Below are 14145 nucleotides of genomic sequence, written 5' to 3'. Positions count from 1 at the left end.
TGGGCTCTGCACTGACAGCATAGGGCCTGCTTGGGATTATCTCTCTCCCTGTCTCTCTCTCTGCCACTCCCCCATTCATGCCTACCTCTCTCTCTCTCTCTCTCTCTCTCAACTCTCTCTTCCTCTCTCTCAAAATAAATGAACATTTAAAAAAAGAAAGAAAGAAAATGGGATTGTGTATCAGAGGAGAAAGGGTAGATATTCAACAAATGGGGAAAGGGCAATAAGTTTGGATCATTAATACTCATGACAGCCAAAAGACCTAGAATAGACAAAACTACTCTGTAAAAGAAGTGAAGTTAGAAGACTTACACTATTAGGCTGCAAGTCTTACGTAAAGCTACAATAAAGCATTAGAGGGGCACCTGAGTGGCTCAGTCGGCTGAGTGTCTGACTTCTGCCCAGGTCATGATCTCATGGTTTGTGGGTTTGAGCCCCGCATCGGGCTCTGTGCTGACAGCTCAGAGCCTGGAGCCTGCTTCAGATTCTGTGTCTTCCTCTCTCTCTGCCCCTCCCCCACTCACACTCTGTCTCCCTCTGTCTCAAAAATAAATAAACATTAAATATATATGTATATATATGTATATACCCATACATTATATTGGTATTGAGATAGACAAATAGATCAATGGAACAAAACAGAGTCCAGAAATAGATGCACACACGAATATGGTCAATTGATTTTTGACAAAGCTGAAAAGGCAATTTGGTAGAGAAAGAACAGTCTTTTACACAAAGGATACAGAATAATTGGATATCCATATGCAAAAAAAGAAATAAACTTCAATTCATATTTTTGCATTATATACAAAAATTAACTCAAAATGGATCACAGACCTAAATATAAAACCTAAAACTATAAATCTTTTATAAAACAAATTGCAGGATAAAACTTTTGTGACTTTGGGGCTACCGGGTGGCTCAGTTGGTTGGGCGTCCAACTTCAGACCACATCATGATCTCGCGGTTCATGGGTTCAAGCCCTACATCAGGCTCTGTCCTTAGGGCACAGAGCCTGGAGCCTGCTTCAGGTTCTGTGTCTCCCTCTCTCTGCTCCTCCCTTATTGGCACTCTGTCTCTCTCTCTCTCTCTCAAAAATAAATAAACATTAAAAAAAATTTCTTAGAAACTTTTGTGACTTGGGGAGCCTGGGTGGCTCAGTCGGTTAAGCACCCGACTTCGGCTCAGGTCATGATCTCACGGTCCGTGAGTTCGAGCCCCGCGTCGAGCTCTCTACTGACAGCTCAGAGCCTGGAGCCTGTTTCAGATTCTGTGTCTCCCTCTCTCTGACCCTCCCCCATTCATGCTCTGTCTCTCTCTGTCTCAAAAATAAATAAAGGTTAAAAAAATTAAAAAAAAAAACTTTTGCGACTTTAACTTAGGCAACAGTTTATTAATATTTGACACCAAATGCACAATACACAGAACAAATTGATAAATTGTACCTTATCAAAATTAAAAACTTCCGTTCTTTGAAAGATCCTCTTGATGGAATGAAAAGATAAGCCACAGACTAGAAGAAAATATTTGCAAATTACATAAAGGATTTGTACCCAGATATTAACAACTCTCAAAGCTCCATAATAAGAATATAAAAAAACCAATTCAAATATGGACAAAGTATTTAAACAGACTTTACCAAATAAGATATACAGATGCACATAAAAGGATTTTCAACATTACTGTCCATTAGGGACATGGATATTAAAACTGCAATGAGATGCAATGCATCTCACATCTTATTTTTGAGATGTGTATACTTAATACGCATCTATTAAACTATCTAAAAGTTGTTAAACTGACCATGTTACATGTTGGCAAGGATGTGGAGCAACTAGAATGTTCATATACTGCTGCTATGGAGGTAAAGTGGCACATCTACCTTGGAAAATAAGTTTAACAATCGTTTTCAGTTAAACATACATCTTTCATATAATCAAGGCATTCCACTCCCAGGTATTTACCCAAAAGAAATAAAAGCATATATCCAAGCAAAAGCATATACATAAATATTCACAGCAACTTTATGTGTAATAGTGAAGAACTACTAACAACCTAAATGTGCATTAGCAGTTGAATGAATGAATAAATTGTGGTAAATACTATACGACTGAATACCACTCGGCCATAAAATGGTATGAACTGTTGTTATACTACATGACATGTATAAATCTTAAAATGATTACACTGATGGGGTGCCTGGGTGGCTCAGTCGGTTAAGTATCCAACTTCAGCTCAGGACATGATCTCACAACTTGTGAGTTAAAACTCCACGTCCGGCTCTGTGCTGACAGTTCAGAGCCCAGAGCCTGCTTCGGATTCTGTGTCTCCCTCTCTCTCTGCCCCTTCCCTGCTCACACTCTGTCTCTGTCTCTCTCAAAAATAAATAAACATTAAAAAAAATTTTTTAGGGCCGCGTGTGTGGTTCAGTCGGTTGAGAGTCCAGCTTCAGCTCAGGTCATGATCTCACGGTTTGTGAGTTCGAGTCCTGCGTCGGGCTCTGTGCTGACAGCTCAGAGCCTATTTCAGATACTGTGACTCCCTCTCTCTCTGCTCCTCCCCTGCTCATGCTCTGTCTCTCTCTCTCAAAAATAAACATTTAAAAAATTAAAAATAAAATATAAATAAATAAATAAATAAATAAATAAATATTAAAAAAAATTTTAGTGATTACACTGAGTGAAACAGTCCCAAGAAAAAGGAGTACATATTGTATGATTCCGTTTATTAAAAAGCTTAGAAAATACAAACTAATTTACAGTCACAGAAAGCAGATCAGTGCTTGCCTGGGAATAGGACAGTCTGGGACAGGGTTGGAAGGATGGGTTACAAAAGTGCATAGGGAATTTAAGGGAGTGATGAATATGTTCATTATCTTTATTTTACTTATGGTTTCTCACATTTGTATATGTTGAAATTTATTATATTTTACTCTATATTAGTTTTCTATTGCTGCATAATAAATTATCACAAATCTAGTAGCTACAACAATACAAATTCATTATCTCACCATTTCTGTAGGTCAGGAGTCCAAGTATGGTTAACTGGGTCAGTATCTCACCAGGCTGAGATCAAGGTGTCTGCCAAGGTCGTGATGTCTCTCATACGAGACTCCAAGTCTCAGGACTCTCATCTTGTGGTTGCAGAACTAATGTCTACATTTTGTTTCTGACTGTTAACTAGGGGTTCTCTCAGCTCCTAGAAGCTGCTCTCAGGTTCCAGCTATGTTGCCCTTTCACAACATGGAAGCTTACTTCATACTTACGTTATTAAAGCAAACAGGAGAACCTCTCTCCAGCGTGCTCTGACAGAATCTTACTCAAGATAACCTAATCACAGGAGTGATGGTCCCATTGTATTTACAGATCCCGCCCTTACTCAAAGGAAAGTATACTAGTCAGCTGGGCTCTCATAATAAAATACCATAGACTAAGCTTAAACAACAAATATTTATTTTCTCACACTTCTGGAGGCTTAGTATTTCCAGAAAAAGATATAGACTGATTTGGTTCTTGGTGAGAGCTCTCTCCTGGCTTGCAGATGGCTGTCTTTTGCTATGTCCTCATTGGTCTTTTGTCTCTCTCTTTTCCTCTTCTTACAAGACTACTAATCCCATCATGAGGTCCTCATCCTTATGATCTAATCTACCCTAATTACTCCCGAAGGCCCCATCTTCAAATATCACATGAGCGATTAGAACATCAGCATATGAATTTTGTGGGGACACATTCAATCCATAGAGGGGATTATAGGGTATGTACACCAATAAGGGGAGGGAATCTTGGAGCTAGAATAGTTCTGCTTAGCATATACCTTTTAAATGTGTATAGTTTATTTTATGTCAACAGAAACCACCAATGTAAAAGAGAGATAGAGGGAATGACTAAGGGAAAGAAAATTAGATTATCATCAGTTTTTTTTTTAATTTGAGAGAGAGAGAGAGAGAGAGAGCCCATGTATGTGCAAGTTGGGGAGAGGGGCAGAGGGAGAGAGAGAGATAGAAAATCTCATGCAGGGTCCACACTCAGCAAGGAGCCCAACACAGGACCTGATCCCACATCCCAGGGATCATGAACTGAGCCAAAATCAAGAGTCAGAAGCTCAATTAAGTCAGACACTTAATTGACTGAGCCACCCAGGTGCCCTGAGCATCCCACTCTTGATCTCAGCTCAGGTCTTGATCTTTTTTTTGTGTGTAATTTTTAAAAAGTATTTATTTTTGAGAGAGAGCACAAGTATGGGAGGGACAGAGAGAGAGAGGGAGACCCAGAATCCAAAGCAGTCTCCAGGCTCTGAGCTGTCAGCGCAGAGCCCAAGGTGGGGCTTGAACTCATGAGCTGTGAGATCATGACCTGAGCAGAAGTTGAACACCTAACCAACTGAGCCACCCAGGCACCCCTTGATCTTAAGGTCATGAGTTTAAGCCCTGTGTTGGGCTCCACACTGGATGTAAGCCTACTTAAAAAAATTTTTTTTAAATACAAAATGTATTTTACACAACCCAAACGAGTAAAGAATTATCAACATGAAGACTGATGATGAGTACTGAACATATACTTAATTAATTGTAGAACTGACACTAAGAGAGGAATGAGGGAAGAGAGTGTACTGCATAATTCTTCTATATTTAAGCTAGGCAGTAAGTTATAAAAAAAATTGGGTATAATGTGTAGAACATATTCAAAAAAAACACTTCAACAGTTCTCAGTTATTTTAAATCATAGTGATTTTAGTATGGTTATTTCAAGACTAATGTTTGTAACACGGAATAAAATAATAGTGCAATTATGGAAAATTTTAATTTATTTATCTACTGTGTTCATGAGAACCAGGATTCTTAAAGTAGGAGAAAGTGGTTGCAGTTTAAGTATAAACAAACAAACATAGCGCATGCCTCTTTGGTCAATTAATTTATAACAAAGGAGCCAAGAATACACAATGGAGAAAAGGCAGTCTCTTCAATAAATGGTCTTGGTAAAACCAGACAGCTACTTGCAAAAAAAAAAAAAAAAAAAAACCAGCCAGCAGGGAAGGCAGACTAGATCACTGGCTTACACCATACACAAATATCAACTCAAAATGGATTAAAGACTTGAACATAAGACCTGAAAGCATAAAACTAGAAGAAAACATAGGTGGTAAAGCTCCTTGATATCAGTCTTGTGTATTCAGGTCCTTTCCACTGAGCCCAGTTACCTCCTCAAACGAAGTGACACTTAGGCTTTGCATTGCTCAATGAAAACACAGTCTCAACTTCCCATCTCTGGGAGGAAATTCTTGTGGAGGGGGTGTGGAAATGGAGGAGAGGAAGCATCTGTACATCTCTCTGAAACAGTATTTTTCAGGCTTTAGGCAGTCTAAATCTAAATTTAGGGAGAAAACGGGTGCCTGGCTGACTCAGTTGGTAGAGCATGTGACTCTTGATCTTGAGGTCATGAGTTCAAGCCCCACTCTGAGAGTAGAGATTATTAAACAAACAAACAAACAAATAAATAAATAAATAAATAAAATTTAGAGGGGAAAAATCTCTGGCTCTGCAAAGACAAAAGTTCAACCAGTACATACAATTTATATTGTAAAACAAAATGCTTATGCATCAATCCGAAGGTACTGCCCTTTGGTTCCGTCACTGGATTTCAGCACTTCTCTAAGAATGATGGGAGGTTATCATTCATTCTATCTTCACATTGAAAACTCCTGGGTAAAAGGGAAGACCTGCTACAAAGGCAAATTCCTGTATCAGGAATAATCACTCCTCCCCAAATGGAAAGTTTTCCAACTTCACCATGTTAAGGTCCAGAAGCATTAAGCACTCAACATTTTAGAATAAGGCAACCCAAGGCTTTCATTAAACAAATACAATTTGGTCACGTAGGTTTGCCAAACTGCCATGTGGTTTTTGAGTTCCTAATACCTCAAATGTCCCTGAGCAAGGTTTTAAAACAGAAATTATTTCTTTAAAATGCCAAGATTCCATGGGAACATTGTCTTCTATTTCAAAAATAAAGTTTAAAGCTATTCAGAAATAAAATATCAATCAGTCAGTGCTGAAACTGTAGGAGGAACTGAGGCCTTTGCCTGCCTTTAGAAGTCTGTGCCATTCCAGAAGCTAAGGGCTATGAAACCAGATTCACAGCTCACGGAAATATGTGATAGAGTTTGAAGCTCTTCAGCAGAGACAACTATTGTAGGCCCCTCTAAGACATAGGCATTTAGAAAACTTTCTGTATTAAGGTATACTCTTAAGTCCTTCTGACGTTCTAGCAACACAGAGCATTTCAAAGCACCTGTTAATTACCTTATTTAATCTTCACTAATTTACTCTAACTAGTAGCATTGTTCCTTGTTTAGTTAAGAAAAGAAAATTAATTTCTTTAGTCCCATCTGCTTCTATTCTTCCTTCCTCCATAAATGTAGTCCAGTGCTGAGGGTGGGCTCAGGAGGTAGACGCCGAGGGATGCTTTAAGTGCTGTGATTGGCATAATAATAAAACATTCTTGGGGCACCTGGGTGCTTCAGCCAGTTAAGTGTCCAACTTCGGGTCAGGTCATGGTCTCTTGGTCCGTGAGTTCGAGCCCCCCATCAGGCTCTGTGCTGACAGCTCAGAGCCTGGAGCCTGCTTAGGATTCTGTGTCTCATTCTCTCTCTCTGCCCCTCCCCTCTCACACTCTCTCTCTCTCTCTCTCTCTCTGAAAAATAAATAAAACACTTTTTTAAAAATCTAAAATAAAAAAGAACAAAAAATTATTTTCCTCATTAGATTGCCATTAGAAAAATTCCAGGGACACCTGTGTGGCTCAGTTGGTTAAGCCTCTGGCTCTCGGTTTCGCCTCAGGTCATGATCTCTCAGTTTTGTGACTTCAAGCCCCAAGTCAATCTCTGTGCTGGCAGCACGAGGCTGCTTGGGATTCTCTGTCTCTCAGTTTCTCTCTCTGCGCACCCCCCTACTTGTGCTGTCTCTGTCTCTCTCAAAATAAATAAATAAACTTAAAAAAATTCCCAAACCAAAGGGAGACATTGAAGTGAATATTTACCGAGTGAACTTCTGGGAGCAACAAATGTGTAAAAGCTTTGCCTCTTTACAATGTAAACTAGAATCTGTATACAGTTATCCTGGGGGTAGATTGAGAAAGAGAGAGCACACTTCTTGGTTGAATATTGTATGCATAGCCACACTTCATGGGCTTTATCACACTGAATCCCCATATGGGCATTATTATCCTCATTTTATATATGAGGGTAAAAAACATGCCCACATCTATGAATATGGTATGTGAACATACACATATCAAAGCTAGACCTATAGATTATAATGTTAAAGATAATTGTATCTCACTAATAAAACCTATGTTCCATAATCTGTCATCCTTAATCACTAAAGACACCCTGAGAATTACTTTTCTGTGCTTCAGCTAAAATCATATCAGCTAATCATTTTAAGCTATTGAAAAGGGTCCAGATAAACCTCACTAACTAAAAATACAATGGATAAAAAAAACCATCCATTTCAAGCTATTTCCCTTTAAATTTTGAGTGTGCATGTTTGGTTTAAAAGCAGTCTCATCAAGGGGCACCTGGGTGACTCAGTCAGTTAAGCATCCAATGCTTGATTTCTGCTCAGGTCATGAACTCAGTTTGTGAGATAGAGCCCTGAGTTGGGCTCTGCACTGAGAGTGTGGAGCCTGCTTGGAATTTTCTCTCTCCTTCTGTCTCTATGCTTCTCCCCTGCTCACTCACTCTCTCTCAAAATATATAAAATAAACTTTAAAAAACAAAGAATTAAAAACAGTCTCTTCAAGACAAATCTAAAGAACTATGTCCAAGCAGCCTTTGGTTCAGCACAATTATTAGTTTTTTTTTTTTTTTTTTTTTTTACTTTCTTCCAAGCTTTAGAAGGTTTTTATAGCTATTTTTAAGAAGTGGAGGGGCGCCTGGGTGGCGCAGTCGGTTGAGCGTCGGACTTCAGCCAGGTCACGATCTCGCGGTCCGTGAGTTCGAGCCCCACGTCGGGCTCTGGGCTGATGGCTCAGAGCCTGGAGCCTGTTTCCGATTCTGTGTCTCCCTCTCTCTCTGCCCCTCGCCCGTTCATGCTCTGTCTCTCTCTGTCCCAAAAATAAATAAACGTTGAAAAAAAAAAAAAAGAAGTGGAAAAAAAGTCACACAACAATTTTTCTTCCCAAACTGAAACATGTACTTATGAAACCAAGATAGTTGAACAAGAAACTTCTTCCTGGAGAAAATATCTGAGAGAGAAAATATATCATATTTAAGCAAACTGAATAAGGGAAGTGATGATTAAGTGGAATAGAGACCAGGGTCATGTAAGGTCTCACTTCACCTCTGGATAACCTCACTTTCTCATCTTTAATGGAGTCATGCCTAGGATGTGACAGGGTTGTTATGACAAGTGATTCTCGAAGTCATTTGTATACAACCTACACCGCAACCCCAAAAGAACTTGCTCATGCTCTCACACACACGCTTTAAGAACTTGCTCACTCACACACACATACACACACACACACACACACACACACATAGTTTTATATATACTTCTCATACATACAATCCAAGGTAGTGTTTTATTACTTACTAGAGGCACTTATTATTTAAGGGCATTTCAACTTCCACACAAGATCATGTTATTTACCATTGCTTGCCAAATGGACATTTTCCCACCCCCCCCCTTTTTTTTTAATTTATTTATTTTGAGAGAGAGTACGTGTGCAGGGCAGGGAGAGAGAGAATCCCAATCAGGCCCCACACAATTAGTGCAGAGTCTGACACGGGGCTGAAACTCAGGAACTGTGAGATCATGTCCTGAGCTAAAAACCAAGAGTCAGATGCTTAACCGAGCAAGCCACCCAGGTGTCCCTTCCCACCTTTTTGGCACTAGGGAACTATGAGTCTAGCATGCTTATTTGTCATAGGAAATACAGTGGAAATTTTAGCCATCACTTTTAACTTAGAGCCATTGATTGATTCACTTCTCGAATAACATTAGTCAGAAGAATGGTGATCAGTAGAAAGGAGGTGGTGGAGGAAAGAGTAGGAGAGGGAGGAAAAGCAAGGGAGAAGAAAAGGGGGAGAAATTAATAAATGGGTTGTTACTGCCATCTGGTGGCAAGGATGCAAAAATACAGGAGAAAACATTCTGAGCCATCAAAATAGAATATTTGGGAAAAGCATTGCTCTAATAAAATGTCCAAACATGTTGAATTCTAAAATGACTAGCAGATGTTCTATGTTAATTATTTAACCCAGATCGGTTGTAATTTGAGCTCACTTTTTTCCTCAATATCTGGGAACGCAAAGGTATTCTGAGTTTTCAGGCCTAAAGTCTAAGAACCATAGAAAGGTATAATGATCATTATGTCCATTTCACCTCCCCATGAGACTCTGCCCCAAAACTTTTAATCCTGGAGAACAAAAAGGTGACAGATATACTATGTTAGGGGTGTAGCTTTCAAAGGGGACATCTCAATACCTATCTACATCTATCAGGTTCTTACGTTTCCCAGGAAGTTATCAATGGGATAAAATCAAGCAAAATTCAGTATACCAGGAGCACCTGGGTGGCTAAGTCTTAAGCATACAACTTTGGCTCAAGTCATGATCTCACGGTTTGTGAGCTTGAGCCCCACTTCAGGTGAGCCCCGCTTTACTCTCTCTCTCTCTCTCTCTCTCCCCATGTCTCTCTGCCCCTCGCTCACTTATGCGCTCTCTCTCTCAAAATAATAATCATAATCATAATCATAAATAAAATAAATAAGTTAAAAAAATTCAGGACAGCATTGTTTGAATGGTAAACTTGCAGGGGGATTCCACAGTCACTGCTATCATAGCTAAACTTTCAAAGCCTCCATCATACACCAAGCAATGTGATCTCCCACTTCACAGAGTGCTAAACTCTATACAGGAAATCAAACTTTCATTGTATAAATGCATAGCTTGTTTCTTTCTGCTTTCTTTTCTTTCCACCTATATTTCTTTCCACCCCATCCCAGGCAACTACCTGGGTCCTTGCCAAACTTCAAAACTGACCACCTTGAAAATGCTTCAAAGATTATCTACACGTGGTTCTGATCACTAAAATCATTTTGTTTTTTTATGCATCAGGCACTGTTTCAAACATTTTTACATATATTGTTATTATTTCCAAATCCAGAAAAACTTGAGGAATTATATAATAATTGTAATTTGTATAACTAATTTGTGTATACAATTGCACATTTGCATTTAATAATAACAGTATATATAGGTATGCTCAGACCATATATGTATACAGGTATATACGTATACATGTACATATGTGTGCGTATACATATATATATTCTTATATCACTTTCCTGTGTACTTGGATCCATTTCCATCAACAGGGCATAAATGATTAGAAGTAATACCAGACATTTCCTTTTAGCAGCTCCAGAGAGCCCACATTAGCAAGTGGTATGGTCTCTTGACGAAAACTATGGATTCTTAACTCAATCAACATTCTACCACATTATCAGCTGTACAGTATTGGAAAAGATGCTTGGGGCATCTGGGTGGCTCAATCAGTTAAGCATCTGACTCTTGACTGCAGCTCAGAACTTGATCGCAGTTTTGTGAGTTCAAGTCCCATGGTGGGCTCTGTGCTGGGAGTGAAGCTTACTTAAAAATAAAAATATAAATAGATAAATAAAAAGATGCTTGACACTAGACCCTCAGTTTTGTAACTCCAAAACGTTGATAGGCCTTTTTGAAAATGAGGTGAAATACCCATGAAAAGAGCTTAACTAGCATTATGTCCATTACATGTTTATCAGTAAAGGTTAGTTTTTATTATTTATGTTCGTTCTACGCACTGGAGAGTCGAGTCAGATTGTTGCTTCACTATTTTCAGCGATAGTCATGCTTTCATGAAAGGAAAGAAAAGAGCACTTCCTTATCCTTAGAATATAATACTGGATGACTCTGAATGGCAAGTCCAAAATAATAGGACAAGGCTCTTTATATGGGCTATACATCATGTGAGATCTAGATAGAGCATCTTTAGATACTGGAAAATGCAGAGAGCACCATCTCTTAGGTTTTCCAAGTTGGCAAGGACCACATGGAAAGTTCTACATGTGAAAATGGCAGTTTTGTCAGTTTTGTCCTGGAGGCCCACCAAAGACTGTCACGTTCCCTGTCTGTCTCCTGTAAGTCACAGTAATTAATTCAACTCCTCTCAACACTGGCTTTTTCTGACTTTTCCCTGACATACAAACATAAAAAGGAATTGCAGCACAAAAACTATCGAGCCACATAAATCCCAGAAATTATACTCAGATTGAAGTTTATACTTTGTTTTCTAGTTTTTGTCAGGGAAGTAGAATAACAATCACTGAGAACATTCTTATATTTCTGGAAAAATAATTTTAATGTTTTTTTTTGAAAACAGCAATTATCCCTCATCTTAGGAAATGACAAAAGTATTCCCAAATTACTGTTTAAAGGATGATATTTTATAAAAGTTGAATATAGTGTGTGGGGGAGGGGGTGTATTTAAAGGTGATATCATTTTGGGGTACCTGGGTGACTCAGTCAGTTAAGCATTCAACTCTTGATTTCAGCTCAGGTCATGATGTCATGGTTCACGAGTTCAAGCCCTGCATCAGAACTCTCCCTTTCTCTCTGCCCCTACCTGACTCATGCTCTCTCTCTCTCTCAAAATAAATAAATAAACTTTAAAAATAAATAAGGGGCATTAAAAAATAAAGTGATATCATTTATTAACCTACTATTGCACTGCCATGGGCACTAATGCCTTGAGAAGCCCATCCTTGCCATGACCATGGCAATTGTTACACACCTCAGGCACTACCCATTGAGATTAGGAAAAAAACAAAAATCTTTTAACCTTTAATCCAGAAAGCTTACTTTTAGAAACAAATACCAAAGGTACACTATCAAAAACAAAAACAAAAAAAATGCATTTGCCAGGATTATTCATTGCAACATCGTTTGTAATATCAAAATACTAGAAACAAGTCAAATGTCCAACAAAATGGGACTAGTTGTTTAAATAATATATCTTCACATAATGGAGTACTCTGTTGAGTGAAAAAAAAAGTGAGAAATATCTCCATGCATTTCTATGGATTATGCAAGTAATATGATTGAACAAGAACAATTGAATTAGAGAAAAACCTAGAGTACATTATTTAAAAACAGGATATATACGTGTGTGTGCATGTGTATTTAAGTATATATATTCATTTATATGTGTATATATATTCATATATATATGCTTAAAAATTTTTTTTAATTTGAGTATAGTTGACATACAATGTTATATTAGTTTCAGGTGTACAACATAGTGATTCAACTCTCTATACATTATGCTATACTCACCACAAGTGGAACTACTGTCTTACACATACATACTTATATTAAAACACCAGTAGAAAAATGAATCACAAAAATCTTTAAATACTTACCACTAGGCTATACAATATGGAATATAGGGTGGAAAAAAAAAAAACAGGAATAGAAGCTAGTCTTCTTTAAATATAGCTTATTCTGGAGTGCCTGGCTGGCTCATCAGTAGAGCATATGACTCTTGATCTCAGGGTTATGAGTTCAAGCCCCACATTGGACCTACAGCTTACTTTAAAAAAGATAAATAGGAGGGGCGCCTGGGTGGCGCAGTCGGTTGGGCGTCCGACTTCAGCCAGGTCACGATCTCGCGGTCCGTGAGTTCGAGCCCCGCGTCAGGCTCTGGGCTGATGGCTCAGAGCCTGGAGCCTGTTTCCGATTCTGTGTCTCCCTCTCTCTCTGCCCCTCCCCCGTTCATGCTCTGTCTCTCTCTGTCCCAAAAATAAATAAACGTTGAAAAAAAATTTAAAAAAAAAAAAAAAAAAAAAGATAAATATTAGCGCCTGGGTGGCTCAGTCGGTTAAGCGGCCGACTTCAGGTCAGGTCATGATCTCGCGGTCCGTGAGTTCGAGCCCTGCATCGGGCTCTGTGCGGGACAGCTTGGAGCCTAGAGCCTGTTTCAGATTCTGTGTCTCCCTCTCTCTGACCCTCCCCTGTTCATGCTCTGTCTCTCCCTGTCTCAAAAATAAATAAAACGTTAAAAAAAAAAAAAGATAAATAAAGAGCTCTCCTCTACCATCCAAGATGCCAAAGGAAACAAGGCTAGGGGGAAGAAGACAGCCTTGGTCCCTGCTGTCTGAAGAAGCAGGAGGCCAAGAAAGTGATCAATCCCCTATTTGAGAAAAGGCCTAAGAATTTTGGCATTGGTCAGGACATCTAGCCCAAAAGAGACCTCGCCCACTTTGTCCAATGAATCCACTGCATCCAGCTACAGTGACAAAGGACTCTTCTCTATATATGTCTAAAAGTGCCTCCCATGATTAACCAGTTCCCCCAGGCCTTGGAATGCAAAACAGGTACTCAGCTGCTTAAGCTAGTCCACAAATACAGACCAGAGATAAAGCAAGAGAAGAAGCAGAGAGTGCTGACCTGGGCTGTGAAGAAAGCTGCCATCTGTCCTTTGAGCTGGGGTTAATACTGTCACCACCTTGATGGAAAACAAGAAGGCTCAGCTGGTAGTGATTGCACATGATGTGGATCCCATTAAGCTGTGTGTCTTCGTGCCTGCCCTGTGTGGTAAGATGGGGGATCCCTACTGCATCATCAAGAGGAAGACCAGGTTGGGGCCTCGCATCCACAGGAAGACCTGCACCACTGTTGTCTTCACACAGGTTAACCCGGAAGACAAAGGAGCTCAGGCTAAGCTGGTAGAAGCTATCAGGACCAATTACAATGACAGATCTGATAAGATCTGCCATCACTGGGGAGGCAACATGCTGGGTCCAAAGTTTGTGGTTTGCATTGCCAAGTTGGAAAAGGCAAAGGCTGAAGAACTACCCACAAAACTGGGCTAATTGTGTGCTGTTGAGTTTTCTGTACATAAAAGTTAATTTAAAAGTTCTCTTAAAAAAAAGGTAAATTAAATTAATACAGTATAGCTTATTCTATTAACTTGAGTTGGGAACCATGTGAATTCTTTAATTTAAATATTTTAGGGGCACCTGGGTGGCTCAGTCAGTTAAGCTGACTTTGGCTCAGGTCACGATCTCATGAGTTCATGAACTTGAGTTCTGCATGGGTTGA

General features: G+C 39.2%; 1 pseudogene; it reads left to right on the top strand.

Moving 5' to 3' along the window:
* Positions 1 to 1804: 1804 nt before the first annotated feature.
* LOC124501870 (60S ribosomal protein L7a-like) lies at positions 1805 to 13916 on the top strand (annotated as a pseudogene).
* Positions 13917 to 14145: the final 229 nt, after the last annotated feature.

The sequence above is a fragment of the Lynx rufus genome, unplaced genomic scaffold (assembly GCF_022079265.1).
Source record: "Lynx rufus isolate CCGP_SWC_20201006 ecotype Redwood Valley unplaced genomic scaffold, mLynRuf1.p SCAF_7, whole genome shotgun sequence".
Lineage (NCBI taxonomy): Eukaryota > Metazoa > Chordata > Mammalia > Carnivora > Felidae > Lynx > Lynx rufus.
The sequence above is the reverse complement of the archived record's forward strand: the minus strand, read 5'-3'. Positions and strand labels throughout refer to the sequence as shown.